We start from the raw sequence: 18,498 nt of genomic DNA on the forward strand, positions 1-18,498 counted from the left end.
AGATGTGCATAGACTTCATGATGTCTTGATGATCTCCTAATCTAAATGCCATCAACACACTCCACGCCTGCATCTCCTCTGCTGCTGTTTGTTGCCCTGGTACTTCCATACCCAGACATTCCCATTAATACCAACCTAAACCCTCCTACTACATTTCTCTGTAACTAGCTAAACAAAGAGTCATTTGTCAAGGCTTTTCGGTAGTGGTGCTAGCTCACTCAGTTGCTGGCCCCAAATTTCTCCAGTATGTACATACGCGTGCACATCTGTGTGTAACCTGCAGCAGTCCTGATGCTATTCACAAACCGCTGGCCAAATACTGTGTATGAGGTGGTGAGAGTGTAAAAAGAACCTGCAAAGAGGGAGGTAGCAACCGCTTAAGCTCCTCGACTGACCAACACACAGCTGCAACCTAAATCCCCATTTGGCATTCCCTTCTCCCACTCAAGGTGCATGTGGATGTTGCTATGGGGCCAGTCCATGTTACCTGTCTTCTCTGCTTTCTATACAAGAAAGATTTATTTTCTACCTACCTGATGGAAAAGATACCTTTGGATTCTCTGGAACCACAGGCAGAATACTTCAAGGATCACCTTCCTCTTGCTACAGTACACAACAACTATGTCTTAAAACCTAAGATATTCAGATACTATCCTGTTGCAAAGACTGATGATTTCTGCAAGCAGTTAAAACTTCATTGCATGGTAAGCTTTTTTGCGGGTTAATTCTAAACATCTCCTAACAGCAGGAACTGCTAATTTATTTTGCTTTCCTAATGAAAACAAATCCACTCTGGATCAAAAATTAATAGAAACAATTTGCCTCAGTATTTTTCAAACAATTTTCTTTCTGCAGTATCTTTGCTGGGAGGCTGGTTAGCTTACTTCAGATTAATTTAATTCATTGAAAAGTTAAGCCAGAATTGTTTGAGGCAACTTTCCTGTATTTTTCAATATTGATTTCATTTACATGGGATATTGTTTATTCCTCCCAATTATACCTGATTTCAGATTATATTTTTTTAATTACTGTAGAGGAAAGTTAAAATAAAACTTTCACAAACAATTAAAGTGAAATTCTAGTGCTGCTTAGGCAGGAATACGTTTTCCTCAATGAAATGAACAAAAATGCTTTGGGTTTGTTTAAAACACAATAGATTGTTTTGTAACCATCTGTATTACAGGGTCTGCAGAGTGTAGAAAATAGTATAAAAGAGTAAACCAATCAACTCTGTGTCATGAGATGTATGCCCACATTACAAATTCATATGTAGATCTGAAACAACACACTGAAGTCTTGTCAACCATTGCTCAGCACAGGCCAAAAATATATGCTCATGGAAGACTGAGAAAATACATTTTAGAGCCATACTCTTATATGTGAGATGTTCATGTGAATTTTTATTTTAAAAATATACAGTACATGGAAACATTCAAGATGTTTAAAACACAAAGGTAACCCACAAGAATGAAAGAAACTGTTGATCTGCAATGAGAATGACCATTAAATACTATCACTTGGAGATTGGGGTGAACATTAACAATTTGCTTTCTTGAATTGAAACCTAAATGCTAGATATGTTTCTCCTTCAAGTTAAGAAAGAAGGAAAAGATTTAACAGACAGGTGCTGATAATCTCTGTGAGTTAATGAGCTCTCTTAATTCCTATCAAGATTTACAATGTGACCTTTATAGTGCATATTAACTGTATATTAGAAATACATGTTGTCTGGCTGCTATGTGTTGACTCCAGACTATGGAAGAGTGCTCAAGCTGACTCCGCCAATACTGTTACTAAATATAAACAGACTGAAAGGACTTATTTTTAGGCTGTAGATTACAGAATTTCATTACATGGATAGTCACTATGTGTGGTAGTCTAGTTAAGTCTGACATAAGAAGCACGGGAAAGCCATAACAGTCTTCGTCTAGGCACTTAGGCCCACAAGAATGTTCAGTCACAGTAACACCAGCAGGTATTTACACACAATGTAATTTCTGTTATTGCATCAACCAACAAAACAGGGAGTTGGAGGAGAAACCAAACCAGATGAACTTTAAGTTCTTTTGAGAAATCAAACAGAAATAGCACACATCACACTAACAACATTTACTCTAAATTTAACTGAATTGTACTAATCAACATAAAAAAACCTAGAGAAAAAACAATACTCTGCACCAAGGGTGCGGCAAACATTGGCAAGGGGTAGAGTAAAAGTCAGTGCTAGTAGTGCAATGAAATTTTAGAACATGTATAGATACAGCAACATGTCAAAATCCAGTATTTTTATTAAATTTAGTTAGGGATTTTTAGTTGCCTTGTGTGACTGTTTGCTCCCAAGTTTGTTTTGAAGTTTTGGGGTTTTTTTAATCACCCCAGAATAAAAAGACTAAGGCACAAAGGACAGTGATTTTGTGAAAAATACACTACTATTAAATAGGTGTCTCCATCCTTCATTGACTGGTTTAATGTAAATGAGCAAGGTTTCTCCAATTTAACCCACGCTGTTTCCACGAAGACATATGATGGATGAAATGGAGTATATCCCATTCTGCTAAGTGCATATATATAATTCCTATACTTTTATGATTCGGCTGTGGAAGGCACCTATTGAAATGGTTGTGAAGATCCGCTGGCAAGTCTTTTATCCATTGCTCTGGTACAACCTGGTTCCATCTGTTGTATGGTCACCCTGATGTCTTTCACTGGTCTCTGGGGAGATGGGGTTTATGTGACATCCAAACCTTCTTTAATTACATTTAATGAATTCTCATAAAATTTTCAAAACAGAGTGGTATAAAATAACTGTATGAGTTATCACTTCATATTGTATTATTTCTATGTAGGTTTTTTGGGTTTTTTTCTTGCAGTGTCAAGCCTCTGAAACAATATTTTCCTTTTGTTGCCCTTATTTTGTGAATTCTTTTTAAGCTTGTGTTCCAAGTACGGCTGTGTATTAAGTAATTGAGGCTTTTATGCAAGCATATGTTTTAGATGGTTGCTGGTTTTATGAAGGTGGATGTGTTAATGTGTGAGTTTAAGTGCACCTAGTAGTCTACATGTTGCGATTTCTTTTTATGTTCATAATCCTGCTAGAAGCTTACTGGATAAATATTACTATCAAAGCAGCCTAATTTGTATCCTTAGACCATCACAGCTGAGAACACTAAAACACAGTAAATCATTCTACCAAGTTATGTACATACCCCATCTTCAGTATCGACACAGAACAGACTAAAGATTAAGTTTCTTTTTACACAACCCACGCATAAGACATAGCAAATGCATCTAAACTGGAAGTGACATGACGTAATTAAAGCAAAAAAAGTAATGAAGATATTATACATGAAGAGTGAATAAGTAACAAATAAAAATAATAAATAAAAAGTTATGTAAATACTATGGAAAATCAGAACAGAATTAGGCATTATGCTCACTATGTAACTTTAAAATAGTCTGTAATATTTGCTAACTAATCCAACTTTACTGGAAGCAAATCACACGAGATTATCTATGTTGTAATTTCCACCTTGTATGGAAATAAACGTGGCTTCCTCAAAAAATTGATCTGTATTTCATAATTTTTTTCTTTCCTTTTACTACTAAATCTTTGAAAGAACAGAGCTTTCCTATCTTCTTCAAAAGCTATTAATAAGTTGGGATGTCATGTCTTTTTTCGCCAAGTTTTCTCACAGTGGGTTTTTTTCCTGCTGTGTACTTTTTTATATTCTTCTTTGGTTCCCCTGGAAAGCTTTAAACTACATTACACAGATAGCATTTGCGTCTCAAGTGCTTCTGTACCTCCTTTAAAGCAAAAATTCTCATAATGGAAATTAATGTCATGTATTTGCAACGTAAGCTGCTCATCAAGCTTCTCATGTTTCAAAGTCTATATAAAGGAAATAATGAAGAAAATGTATATTTTGGAGTACATATCTTCCTTACCTATCACTGAGATTTCCTCTACCTACATGGAAATTATCAAGGGGAAAAAAATGCTATACTTTGCCTACCAAAAGGCTGAGGACTACTGCTTTGGGGGGGGGGCTGTGGGGGTGGGGGGGGGTGTGCGAGAGAGAGAGAGAGAGAGAGAGAGAGAGAGAGAGAGAGAGAGAGAGAGAGAGGAGGGGGAAGGGAAGGGAAGGGAAGGGAAGGGAAGGGAAGGGAAGGGAAGGGAAGGGAAGGGAAGGGAAGGGAAGGGAAGGGAAGGGAAGGGAAGGAAGGGAAGGGAAGGGAAGGGAAGGGAAGGGAAGGGAAGGGAAGGGAAGGGAAGGGAAGGGAAGGGAAGGGAAGGGAAGGGAAGGGAAGGGAAGGGAAGGGAAGGGAAGGGAAGGGAAGGGAAGGGAAGGGAAGGGAAGGGAAGGGAAGGGAAGGGAAGGGAAGGGAAGGGAAGGGAAGGGAAGGGAAGGGAAGGGAAGGGAAGGGAAGGGAAGGGAAGGGAAGGGAAGGGAAGGGAAGGGAAGAAAAAAGAGTGGGAAGAGAGGGGTTTAAATTTCTGCAATAGTAGTATGATTCATTTGGTATTCTCTCTTGCTGTGACCAAAGCAAGTCTGTGAAGAAGGGTCTCATCTTACATGACAGAAAGTCATATCTGTTTTAAAGGAATGTTGGGTTAGTATCTGTGACTCTTCTCTCCAAGCAAATTTATTAGACTCTTTTTCCCCTTCAGTAGTTTATCATTCCTTGACACATAGCAATAGATCAGTCACTTACAAAGGGGATGTAACTACACTGGTAAAAATGAAGACTTTTGTTGATAGGAAGAAAAATCTAATCATAAATTGAGACTGAGCTATGAAAAAAAAAAAAAATTGCCACAAAAACTTCCCCATCGAACCTCTTAACCTCAGTTAGTTTTTGGATTTTGCTCAAACTGAAGTACTGATTTATTTTAGGTTTTTTTTTTTTTCATTTACATTTTATGTATCATAGAATCATAGAACGGTTTGGGTTGGAAGGGACCTCAAAGATCATCTAGTTCCAAGCCCCCTGCCATGGGCAGGGACACCCTCCACTAGACCACGTTGCCCAAAGCCTCATCCAACCTGGCCTTGAACACTTCCAGGGATGGGGCATCCACAGCCTCTCTGGGCAACCTGTTCCAGTGCCTCACCACTCTAACAGTAAAGAATTTCTTTCTAACATCTAATCTAAATCGACCCAATCAATTCTAAGCAGATTCACTGTAAGCCTGCTCCAAGAAGTTAAATACATTGATCAGAAGTCACTGTCTCTGTGAGAAGGTAGAAATATCTGATAGATCTTGAGTTTTAGTTCAGTAGTAGTTGCAGCATTTCCCTTAAAAGCTGAGTTTTATTCACCACTTCCTGATGTATGCAAGGACTCACTTAAAAAAAAAAGGGGGGGGGGCAAATTTTAATGTAGATCACCTAAATTTGAAGCTTATTGCTGTTTTACTGAAATTGTTAAAAGACAGATGTTTGGTTCCTGTAGGTATGACATTTCATAAATGTTGCAACCATGTCATTCACCAAACACAGTGGAAGGAGGCCTCTGTTTCTCTTAATTTTAAATAATTTCTCTATCAGCTTTACAATAACTTGCTTGGAAAAGACAAATTGGCCAGGCAGCCAATTAAAGTTGCCCTTTAATAAAGTAATAAAGTCCCCTTAATTATTCCCTTAAAGTGAAGTTAAAGCAGAACTGGCTGATCGATCCCAACATTTAGAGATGGTTGACAATCAGGCTGAGGCAAGATGTCATTCCTCCTTCAAATTCAGATGAAGCAAAGATCTTCCCACTTGGATTCTGAGGATTCTTGATTCTACCATCAAGTCGAGAGGGCTCTGATTCTTTGGTAGTTAAGGCTGATTCTTCTTAGGCTGGGAGGATGTTGGAAAAGAAAATTTTTTTGGAACCGGGTTCCCACTCAAAGCATCCCAACAGCCTTCAAAGCTTGTGGAAGAGTTCAGCCATTCTGTTCCCTGAAAAACTAGGTAGCACTTAAAGCATTCCAAAATTATAGGAAGTTTATATATGGCACTTTTTTTTCTAAACACTGGTAAGTTAAAAGACAGTTTGCAGGATATTATTAATTAGGTTAAATTCATTTTGATTTCAGAATATGATGGCGTCCAATCAAACTTTTCTTGAATCTTAAGATACAAGAAGCCAAATGAAGAGTGTTTTATGACTGTCTTCATACATTAAAGTTTGTCTTACAGTGTTGTAACACAAAAAGTCCTATCATGTCACGCTATAGTTGCTAAGCTCTAACGGAAGGTTTGCCAGCCTAGTGGAAGCTAAAAACTAGGAGCACAGAGGACAGTCCACCAAGTCGATGAAGACTGTGTGAAGAACTTGTACCCAGTGCTTTTTTTCAGCAGGGATCTTTGAAGTGCTCCTCCACCCTCTTTCTTGTTTCCCTGTTCCATAAATGACAAGAAGGACACAATTTTAAAGGAATCCTTTTGAAGAATTACTCCTCCTCCATCCCAAGAAATAATGCTGGCTGTCTTCCATAAAGACGACAACTTAGTGCAAAATGCAGTCTTTGGGTTTGCTTTTGTCAACATCTGAGGGCCTCTATTACTTACAAACGTGAAATGCTAGTTAGCTGTCAGCTAGCTGCACACTCTGAGGCTTCTCTGCACAAACATGATCACCTACACTTCCTCAGATAACTTGAATAAATATCATTTGGGGATAGTGTAATGCAGAGCTCCACGCTTATGCTCAGGCAATCTACTGACTCACAGCATCTGGCTGAAGCAGAAGATGATATCCAAAGCTGCAAGAGTTAAACAGTTAGGTTTGGTCTGCCATGTTTAAAGGTGAATCTGGCAGGAACTGTTAACAATTCAGAAGAACGAACAAATAGCCTTGATGGGCAGTCAATCCCAAATGCTTCTCAATCAAGTGAACACTCTCCCAGCCAGCTCAGGGATCATCACACCTGGGATGGGCACGGGACGGGCATGCATGATCATTATTTCTCCTTCCAGGAATAAAAATGTACTCCTTCTGCGGACAATTCCCACTACCCACAGAGAGAGAGACAGTGAGAGTGTAGAAGGAAGGGAAGTGAGAAGGTCCAAAGCAGACAGCAGGGCTTTTGACCCCACTCACTAAAAAATTTAGACAGGTACAATTCTCACTTTATTCCTATGAGAAAGCAAAGCTTTAAAAAGCTTTCTCACTCTCTTTCCCTCTCTTTCCCTAATGCTGTCAGAAGCTTCTCTCTTTAGTCACCCTCATTGTAAGTTTCTTTAAATTGTGAATGGATAATGTCACAGATTCTGGGGGACCCCTTTGTCAGAGGAATTACCAGGGATATGGTCCCTCTTTGATGAAATTAAGAGTTGTGAAATTAACAAAGGGCTGACTAAAGATATGATTCTTTGTTCTCCTGTTTTGCCGGCAACAATTTTAAGCAAAATATCTATGCCTGTACCTTCATGTTCCTGTACTTTATTTTCTGTCAAAGACTCTGAATTTATGAATGACGTGATCTATGAGCATGAATTGGGAATTTGGATCTTACCCTGTCTATGTCCTACTGTTTGAACCAAATCATCCTTTCCCCAGATCAATTTCATTTCTTCAACTCTGAGTGTACATGTGGTTCTTAGCCACATGCAAAAGCGCTCCCTTAATGAATGATAGTTTGTCTTATGATGTTGTAACAAAAAAAGTAGTACGATGTCATGACACACTTGCCAAGATCTACTTTGAAACAAGTACACATTTCATTTGTTAAGGCAGACTGGGCCCCAGCTGTTCACCTGTTTTCAGCATTAAACAAATTACTTAATTGTCAGAGAAAAACATAATCTCACTTACTCATGTTTCCCATTTTGTTTTCAGTCTGAAGCTATGAATGGTTCTTGGAAATCTATGTTTGAATGATGCACCAAATTGATGGACTAGGATTTCATGACACTATCGTATTTTCATCAAAACGCCTACAGATGATTTTAGTTCATTCTTTCATATGATTATGGGATTACACAGTTTCATCTGAAAATATCTGGTATGGCTTATTCCATTTCCTCCTTGTGTTGAACTCCATCTAAATCGTGCACATTTCACTAATTGGAAAATGTTCTCCATGACAGTTAAGAAGCCTGCTGCTTCTTTTCTAGACATCCTGGGATTTACAACTAATGGTTCAGTAGATGACACTAATTTGTGGTCTGGCAATTGGTGAAAAACAGTCTTGACTACTTGTAGGTTTTTCATCAACTGCCCTCTCAGGTATTGTCTGTCAGCCTACTGGAAGCCAAAACCTGGGAGCACTGAGAACAGTCCATCAACACCATGTGAAGAACCTGAAACCAGTGCTTTTGTTCAGCTGGGATTTTTGAGAGTTCCTCATCTTCTTGTTTCTCCATTCCACAGATGACAAGAAGGACATGTTTTTAAAGGAATCCTTTAAGTTTTGGACGAACTACTCCTTCTCCATCCTAATAAAGTCGCATCTATTGTGACCAGAAGACAATTTAGTGCAAAATGTAGTCTTTTGCTTTTCTTTCACAATCGTGCTATACTCGGCACACCAAAGGGCCTCTATTGCTTACAAACTTTGCCTAGTCACATGAAATGGTAGTCAGCCTTCAGGTACCTGCACACTCTCGGGCTTCTCTGTACGGACACGACCACCACCACTTCCCCACATCACCTGAACGTTGTTTGAGGAAGATGACCAGGGACACCACGGAAACCCGCTGGAAAATGCCGGGCACCCTGAAACCCGTGAGGCTGCCAGCCACGGCCCTGGGCTCCAGGGAGGAGGCCCCATTCCCAAGGCCTGCCTGGGGAGGAGCCGCTGCTGGTGAGCGGCACCGCCGCGACGGACCGCGGCGGCCCGCCCGTGAGGCGGTGCTGGGCGCGCTGCGGAGAGCGGGCGGGGCGAGGGCCGCCACCGCCCCGGGGCCGGGTAGGCCGTGTTTTAAGGCGGCCCGGCAGTCGGCCGCCTGCCGAAAGGCTCCGGGAACGGCCCGCGGCACCGCCATGACGGTGGGTAGCGGGCAAAGCGAAACAGCGGCCGCCGAGCTGCGGACGGCGGCTGCGGCCGCGCAGGCGCGTTGTGATCAACGACGGCTGGCTGGGCGGGGCGGGGGAGCGCGTCCTCCGCTCCTGTCGCAGTTTGGAAGCCGCAGTGCGCCTGCGTGTCGGCGTAGGGGGGGGGAGCAGGGTGGGGGAGGAGGGCGGGGCCCGGCCCTGTGTTTTGAACGGCTCGATGCGGGTGGCTCACTATTTGGCAGGAAGGTGAGGAGGCCTCTATCCTGGCGGCAGTGCTCGTGTAGGCAGAGGGGGATCCAAATGTGGCAGAGGCGAGCAGGAGGCAGCGGCGGCGGCGGCGGAGGGGGGCAAACGAGACAAGGGGAGCGGCCGTCCCCGCTGCCGCCGCGGAGGAGCTGAGCGGCCTGGCAAGCCAGGGGGCTGCGGCAGCGGCTGCAGCGCTGGCACCCCCGGGCCGCCCGCCTGGCACCCCCGGGCGCCCGTCCCGCCGGCAGGTGAGCGAGCGGGGAAGGCGGGGGAGGGGAAGCGGGGGGGGAGGGGAGCGCAGCCCGTCGCGCCGCCCTTGGCCTGGCCCGGCCCAGTACCGGGCAGAGCCGGAGGGAGTCGCTGTGGGGGGAGCCGGAGCCGCCGCTCCCAGCCCGGCCTCGCCTCCCCTCCCCCGGGGCTGACATTTATGTATCCACCCGCGGTATCCCGGCCCCGCGCCCCCTCCTCCGCCGTGGTTCGGCTCCCGTCCCGCCCCCGCCGCCCGCCTCAGCGGACCGCCCGGAAGCTCCGAGAGGCGGGCGGCTGCGGGGCCGCGGGGGCCCCGGCCTCAAGTTGCTGTCTCGGCCCTCCCTTCCCCCGCAGCGCCCCGGCTGCCTGGCAACCCCCACCCTTTCGGGCTTTGGGGGTCTGCCGCCTTCCCTTGGCACGGGCCCCGCTCGGTATCCACCCTTCGTCCCCTGCCGGAGGGGAGGGGTCGGTGCCGGCTCCCCCCCCCCCCTTCCCCTCTGCGGAGCTATTGTATGTGGCCTGGGGCCCGCCGAGGGGCTGCCGGTAGATAAGCCTCCCCCTCGATAGCGCACGCCAGGGGAGGCGGAGGGAAGCGTGCCCCGGTGTCGTGTCCGCGGGAAAGCGGGGCGAAGGGGGCGTGAGTGCGGTAGCGGCCGGGCCGCGCCGCGGCAGCCGGAGGGGGAGCCGCTGCGCTGCCACCCCGGGCTGGCAGCGGCGGGGCTGCGGTCAGCGCTGCCGGTCTGAGGCACCCCGTGTGTGAGTGTGTGCGCGCTCCGCTCGGGCTGCGCTGGGATCCTTTGTCTGCTGCTGCTGCCGCTTTCCCCTCCTCCCTCCCTCCCTTCCCTCTCTCTGTGCCTGCCTCTCCTCCCTCCTCGCCTTTCTTTCTCCCTCCCTTCGTTCCCCTCTCTCCCAGACTCCAAGCGCTGCTGCAGCTGCAGGTTTGTAAATACTGGACCAACACACACAACATGGCTGACGCTCGCCCTGCTCCTCCACCAGGGTCTCCGCCTTCTCCCTCTGTCTCCGCCGCTTAGCCTCTCCTCCGTTTAGGCTTTTGTTTCTTCCCCCTCCCCCCTCATCTCCCATCCAAAAAAAAGAGGAAAAACAATTCACCCTCCTTATTGCGCGCATGGCGGGATTTCAAGGGTAAGGATCCTCGCTTTGGAAGCTTTCTCCTTTCGTTTTGCTGTTTACAACAAAATGAAGCCTAAAATCAAATGGGATTTGGGAACCTGGCAAGGCCTGGGGCGAGGGAGGCAGGGAGGGAACGAGGGGGGAACTGGGTGAGCCCCGCTGAGAGAGGCTTTATTGGAATGTGCGTATCTTTTTCTGGGTGGGGGGAGGCTGATGCACCAAAGTGCTAGCACAGATGAAATACTGTATTACACTTGCAGAATGATCTAGGGCCGTTTCTTTCATTTCAGGATGTAGTTTGGTATAGGGTATCAACTCAGCACAGTCACATTAAAAAGACCTGAACTAGTTATGTCAGAATAGGCATTGTGTTGGTAAAAACCGTAGCATAGGCTTTTTGGATTTCTTTGCATTCCCTGTATCTCCTTGTCAGTATCTTAAACTGGAAATCATGGGATGCAAAACTGGAATTAGCAGTTGTCAGGTCTTTGTGTTGCTAGTTTTCTGTCACAGATTAATTTGCCCTTGTGATGACAATAGCAAAAACTGAAGCAATTCCTTTTTGCTAAAAGGAGTGCTCCTGCTTTTCAGACTCCCTTTTTGTAAAAAAAAAGACATGGCATCGTGAACTTAAGTGAGCTCCCAAACTGAAACAAGACAGCATGCTTCTGACCTCTCCTAACACAAGGCAAATACTCAGTTCAATACCCCCCACCTCAGTTATTCAGAGCACCCCCTTCTGGCTTCGATAAATACGGTTGTATTTTTTTTTTTTTGCTTGCTTGCTTATGACGTAAAACCAAAATAACAGTTGAAGGTAGTTTGGGCATATCTAAAGCAATCTGCCCTGGAACAGATTTGTATGTAGGTTGTAACTTAAGAGTGAATGCTAAAGGTGCAAAGATGTGATGCTTTGTACTGCTTTCTAGAGATGGGGCTGTAATTCATAGCAAATGTTTCATTTTTCAAAGATTATATTTAAAGTAACAATCTTTATTCAATTATATACACATGGATAGCCATGGCTGAGCACTGCCCTAAAGTAACAAACGTCCTAGCTCTGTTGTATTTGTCTGCTTTGCTTTGGAAGCTTCTAGTGGAGAATCACTGGTATGGCATAATCATACAGCTTTTACTGAGATGGAAATAAATACTACACTTCAATACTAGAATTAAGTATCATATATTAATACTTTTTTTTTCCTGCTACTTTTTCCATCCCCAATAACGGTTGATTAACTGGAGGTGAGGAGAAAATGATTTATAATAATGAGTTTACAACAACGTAAAACTTGAGTGGAGTCATCCAAGTTACAAGATCATTTTGGAATGTGTATCTACGTCATGGCTCCTGAGCCAACTGTACTACTTCTAGATGGAAAAGTCCGAGCAAAAGTCTGTAACTTGATATATCAGTAAATTCCTGCTGCAGTCGGTCAGGTTTTTTTACGTTTAACAACCTGAAGGCAATATTGGTAAAGCCACTAGAATAGTTTACCAGTTGTAGTTAATCAGTCATTCGTTTATGATAGCCACCAACTTTTGAAATTACTGCTGTCCTGCTGTAAGTGTGAAATGTACTGAAGTATGCAGCTCCTCCCTCAGTGTAGGCCTTTGGATACTTAAGCTGATTCTTAGGCTGAAGAGCAAAATAAACAAAATAAAAATAGGCCATCCACAACATATCTGTTTAAATAATGGATCACGTAAAAAATAGTCATGTTTCTTAACTCTGGTATGTTGGTGTTTTGTTGCTAGAACTGAATTTTTACTCTGTAAAATTCATTTCTGCTTCATTTGCTTTGTGAAGTTTGTCGTTTATAGCATCTTTGCTATAGCTTGCAATTGTGCTCTTTTCTATGACACCTAGAAGATTTTCCTTTCTGTCTTGGTTGTGTTGATGACTTGGTCAAAAATCAGTATTGTGGGTCTTGGTAATCCCACAAAGGGCTGATCTAGTTGAAGAACTTGCCAAATCATTGTGTCTTCACTACTACTAAGTAAAAACACTTCAGGATTTTTGTCATTGTGGGTAATGCTAGGCTGTGTTTAACCAAATTTAAAAATCAGGTACTAGTAAAGTCTTCTTTTCCAAAACTATTTACTACTTCATATTGGGAAATGAGGACAATGGAAAAAGAGAACTGCAAGAAATGCAGTCTCAGTGATCAGCTTGCGGGAAGATGTTAGAAACTAACTAATTCCTTTTAACAACAAATATTTTTCAATCAATCTTCAATCAAAAGAATCAGTGTAGTTCTAAATATTTATGAAATTACCAATTAAAATATAAAGTCCTAAAGGTAATAAACATTTTCAGTTGATCTTATACTGTATTACTTTCTGTATATTTTCTCGATCTGAGTAGTATTCTTCCGTCAACTTCTTACCCTGTATCTTTCCTTGCTATCTGGTGCCAAGCTGTACTCTCTGACATGTTCAGATCTGTAAACATCTAGCTGATGCAATAGCTGGTTTAAAGTGTTTTTTAATGTAATGCATAATTTGCTTAATGTTTGACAAATTAAAGTTTTTCAGTAAGATTCTGCTTTCTGAAGAAATGAAACGGGTTTTTGATTTTGGGTTTGGTTGGGTTTTTTTTAAAGAATGAAACCTGTTGCTGTAAACTTTACATGCTTTCGTTTTGGTTTTCCTTGCCTCCTTTCTTTCCCCAGGTATTAGAAAGATCAAACTTAATGTTATGGCATAAGAATATGTTTTTGTAGATGTCTAAAACTGATTCAGCAAAATGATTTAAAAAACATCTTTCAAAAGCTGTTCACTGAAGCTGAACCAAGAGAGAGAATCACTGTTATGGAAAGTTATTTCCTGTTGTATAGTTAGATAGCTTGTTTCTCGTACCAGATATAAGAGAATTTTTTGCTTTGTTGTTGTTCTCATTTTCCTTCTCTCACTTCAGTTCAGAGGTTTTATGATGGGAAAGCGAATGCTGGTCTTTCGTGACACTGTTTTTCCTAATGGGTACTTTCTCTATGTCAAGATGTGTCCCACTTGCTATCCAGATACTACCTAGATGTCAGCATACCACGTCAATAGAATGGGGAATGTGACCTTCCTTTTATAAATGTGCAGACTGCTTCCACCCACATCTCTGTGACATGGATAAGTGTTGAGTTCCTGGAAACAATGTAGTTAATTGATTTATGTTTATCTATGAACAGATGATTCTGGTGACAGAGGCCTCATCACTGATCCATTTCAAACAATGGTGAAATAATTTAATTCAAACTTAGTGTTTTCACCATGTGGTGGTTGCAGTTAACTTTCTGTTGTAGTGTAAAATGTGAATTTGCTGATGGTGTGCAGAATTCAGGAGGTAAATTGATTTGGCTAGTGGGTTGTGGAGAAAGGTTCTGCAAATCCAGGTTAGCTTTTTACGTTTCTTTCCTGTAATGTCTGTTGTGAAACTGCTGTAAATCTGTGCTATATGAGGTCTTGTTTGACATGCTTACTTGCAAGTTTTATTGAAATGGTTCCGCAAAATGCTGGAATATATAGAAATTGTTGTCATTAGTTGTGGTGACATCTAGCCTTAACTATTACCTAAGCGTATTCTAATCTTTGCAGTCATTGCAAGGTGGTTGAGATGATGTTTGAAGTATCTCCAATGATTGATTTTTTTTTTTGAGATCTGCTTGCAGAATAAGTTACTGTCAGTAAACTGTAAGCACTTACAAATAGGCTTTTATAGTCTCTTTCATGAGACTATAAAGCTTATAAACCCCTAAGACCTGGTAAGCTCTTGGTTTCTTGTGAGTTTTTTGTTTATTTTGTTTTTTCCTTGATTGGTTTGCTTTGTTTTTTAAATATTACTGTTGAATGTTCCAGTATGGTACTTGAGGTCTGCACCTACAAGTACTGGTGAGAGTAGATACTTTAGACCTCTGGTTCCATGTGGTAGTTTGAACAAAATGAAATAGTATCATTTTAGTTACTCCTTTGTTGTGTTTCCCATTTGTTTTCCAGTTGTTCCCACATTGCTGACTTATAGTGGCCCTGCATAGTGAGAAAATACTTGTCGTGGTGACCAACTGTCGAGTCCACTGGCCATCTTTGAAGTCACCTCTTCACTTTCACTTCACCACTTATGACCTAGCTGTACGCAGGTCCTGTTCTCTGACTGCGTTGTAGCTGGTAGTCCCCTTCTAACAGTGCCAGCTACCTCAGCTGAAGGGCCCTGGGTTCAATCACTACAGCTGCCTTTCTTGAGTGATTGGTGGTGTGTGGTAACCTAACTATTCTTAATGCTGATTTCCAGGGTTGTTTGTTTTAGTGTCAGAGTGTCAGGGAAGCCTGTCTGGTAGAGTCTTAAGACTGGCTTTATCTGCAAGTTTGGAAGTGCTTTAGAGTTAAAGTACTCCAATAAAATGTGTTCCTTTCTTTAAGGTCAGTGATGGATCTTCCATCCTTTTGTTTTTAGAGGGTCTTCCTAATGGTTCAGAGGTAGTCCTCAATCCTGAGGTACCAATTTGGCAAAGTAACTATGTCATTTTGGGAGTAGCCTATTAAGATGACAGTTACCTCTGAATGTGTACCTCAGAGGCTTTTTTTTTTCTCCATATTCATTGTGTTGCTTTGTTTTATCTCGTAGATTCCTGTTTGAGCAGAACAATTAATGAATAAAGGGAATGTTTGTAAATTTAATCTGGTTTAAGATTACTATGCTAACTAGATTATAAAGAGTAACATTACCTGGCAATTTCATGTCCGCCACTGGTGCTGCTCCTTAAAGTGATACTACTCTACCCAGATGTGGCCAGTAATATATAAAATGAAAAAGTAATAACCTTGACTTTTTTCCAGTAATGTTCTTTAACTTGTTCTAAAGCATAGTAAGCTGTTCTAGCTGATATATGCCATCATGCTGAGGTCTGTAAAATTTCACCTATATAGACTTTAATTTGACCATCTTTCAAAAAACTCCCCCCTTCTTTTTTTCCTGTGAACTTGTATTACTCCAATTTAAATGTAAAAATGAACTTTGCTAGATCGTAATCTCTTACCCTAAGTGGGTGAGAACTGAAAGCTTTATTACATGTCAGACTTCTGGTCTGGTATTTACTAAAATAAAATAATTTCTGTTGCAAAACTAATTTTTCTAATTTAGCATTTATCGCAGAATGGTTTGGTTTGGAAGGTGCCTTAAAGATCATCTAGTTCCAACCCCTCCACTAGACCAGGTTGCCCAAAGCCCCATCCAACCTCGCCTTGAACACTTCCAGGGAGGGGGCATCCACCACTACTTCTCTGGGCAACCTGTTCCAGTGCCTCACCACCCTCACAGTGAAGAATTTTTTCCCTATATCTAATCTAAATCTACCCTCTTTCAGCTTAAGGCCATTACCCCTTGTCCTGTCACTACATGCCCTTATCAACAGTCCCTTTCTCAGCTTTCTTGTAGCCTGCTGTAAGGTCTCCCTAGAGCTGACTTCTCCAGGCTGAACAACCCCAGCTCTCTCAGCCTGTCTTTACAGGAGAGGTGCTACAGGCCTCTCATTGTCTTTGTGGCCTTCTCTGGACTCACCCAGAATTATTCTTCCCTAGTATGCAGAACAAAGGTAGCTTAAGTCCAGTGTATAATCTTGTGCTTGCTGTTGAGATTTTGAAATACAGAAATTTCCAGCTTTCTAGATTTAATGTAAGTGTTGTGAACTGAGTAGCTTAGGAGAAGGCATCTTCTAGAATAGTTCCCTGGCAACATTTCTGTTAAGTTATCTTGGTAACCTTTTCAAAATGCCTTGACAAACATAATGTGTGCTAAAATTCAGTACAGTGCTTAGTCTTCTAGTGCACAAAGGACCTATCAGATACTGGCAAGTGTTGTGTCTGTTCTTCCACATGTCTTTACAGTTCAAGTTGAAGGCCAGAGATAAGTGAAACTTGCAGATTAGACTGTCTTTGTTCAGTCTACCAGGAGTGATAAATAAAAGTATCACTTGGAGGGTGTAGGTCGTGTAACTCATATAATTATACTTGGAAGACAGTTGGCTGTGTCTGTATGATTCTATGCCTGTTTCATAACCACATGTGGTTTAGGTAATGATCAGAACACCAAAGTAAAATCAGAATGGGAGCAAACATGTTAAGAGATAGATTTACTACTTCCTTCTGAAAACTTTCCAGTTGCAGAGAACTTTATTAAATGGACATAATGACTTTTTTCTTCATTAATCCCCTTCAGAAGTTCTTTGTCGTAATGATCAAAGTGTCAGAGCGTTAACACTTAAGGGTTAAGGAATATGCAGGTGTGTGATATATCTGGAAGCCACAGATGGTTGAATAGTCATATGGCTGACAACAAGTTGGTAGGGGGAGGGAACATTCACAGTGGCTGTCCTCAGGGTCATCCCTCTACTGCTGAAGGGAGGAAAAGACTTCTCTCAGAGTGGGTAAGGATAGAAATTGCTTTTAGTCCCTAGACTGCAGGAGTACACCTCAGGTGAATTGCATGCTTCTGTCTTCTGCACCTCCATTTTGTCAATAAAAGCACTTTATTGTTAGATGCTAGCCATAAGACAGAGGGCACACAGACTGTCTTCTGGTTCATGTCCTCTCTTAACAGTTCAAGTTGGGGGGGAGATTCGCTCCTACCCTCAGTTACACCTGTCTGTATACCTGTGGCTTGAATGGAGAGAGATGAGAAAAATTTGTTATTACATATCACTAGGGACATGTAGCTGTATTAATGGATGAAAAGTACATTTGTACATGGTAATATCTTGCTGTGACCATGGTGGGGAACCAGGGGTGAAGGAAGCATTACATTACAGGTAGTTTTAGGCTGAATGACTGAAGAACAGAATTTATGTGGATTCATTTAAAGTGGGGGGTTTGTTTTGGTTTTTTCCCATGTGTATAAAATTAATTGAAGGAAGAAAAGTGGGGGGGATGAGAGTTTGCTGTGAATAAACATCCTAGTTTTCAGTCATACCTAGGCCTCTAACCACATTTCTAGACTTTATGTTTGGGTGGGGGTGTTGCAAGGTTGATTATGAAGCAGGGATCAGCATAAAAGGCAGAGGTGTGGTTGTCTGTTCTTGCGTGTGCTCTGTTTATCTGTAGGACAGACTTCTAGAAAGCCTCACCTGCTTTTATGGGGAAGGATATCCTGCCTTCTGAGATCCTGTTTTCATTGGAAGATATCTCACTTTTTTCCTTTTTGAAATTTTATTTCTCCCCTTCTCTGCTCCTCAGTTAAGTGGACTCATCCTTGTTTCAGGTACCACAGGACAACTTAATCCTCTCTGCAAATAAGTCTGTGCATTTCCAAAAGGAAAAGGGATGTGGGGTTTTTTGGGGGGTGTTATTATCAATACCTAGATTGATGCAGAATCTCAGGAAATACAGTTAAATGTTTATGTTAGCAAATCTAGTTCAAGTCAGATACAATGCTTTCTGGAGAGAAAATTAGGTTACAAAGCTAAAAAGAGAAAAGTCTGACTGTTGCTGCTGCTGCAAGTTCTCACTCTGAAGTCCTATCCAGATGAATTTACTTTATCATTTCACTTCTATTTGTGCTGCATGCACAGTGAAGTAACTTCAGGGGTTTTGATCACAGCTTATCATCAAAGTCTCAGAAAGGAAAGTATGGTTGCGGGACAAGCAAGGCGTGGTAGGGACACAAGTGATTACAAGGTGGTCCTTATTGAAGTCTTCCTTTTTGCCATCGTTTTGTCACCTGTCTGCTACTACAGAACAAGAGGAATTAAGTGTTTTAAGGAAGCTGTTTCTAAGGAAAAATTGTCATATACTCAAAATCATGCAGGTGTTCTCTTAAAGTACATTTTTTTTCACAATCCAGTAAATAACTTTTCAGAGTAACTTCAAACAGTTCTTTGCCCTCTTCACTACTTCAAGATCCAA

At 42.2% G+C, this 18,498-nt stretch overlaps 1 protein-coding gene across 6 annotated transcripts in view; it reads left to right on the forward strand.

The window, feature by feature from the left end:
- The first annotated feature begins 8,875 nt into the window (after positions 1–8,875).
- SPIN1 (spindlin 1) overlaps positions 8,876–18,498 on the forward strand; it is a 58,837-nt gene continuing 49,214 nt past the window's right edge. The window contains exon 1 of one of the 6 annotated variants that reach the window (XM_054809262.1): positions 8,876–8,979. The gene's annotated coding sequence lies outside the window, so the exon portion shown is untranslated. Of the gene's footprint in view, positions 8,980–9,152; positions 9,480–9,708; positions 10,627–18,498 lie in introns of those variants that run through there. The other 5 variants (XM_054809266.1, XM_054809267.1, XM_054809265.1 and 2 more) reach the window with 5 other exon arrangements.

This window comes from Grus americana, chromosome Z (assembly GCF_028858705.1).
Source record: "Grus americana isolate bGruAme1 chromosome Z, bGruAme1.mat, whole genome shotgun sequence".
Classification (NCBI taxonomy): Eukaryota; Metazoa; Chordata; class Aves; order Gruiformes; family Gruidae; genus Grus; species Grus americana.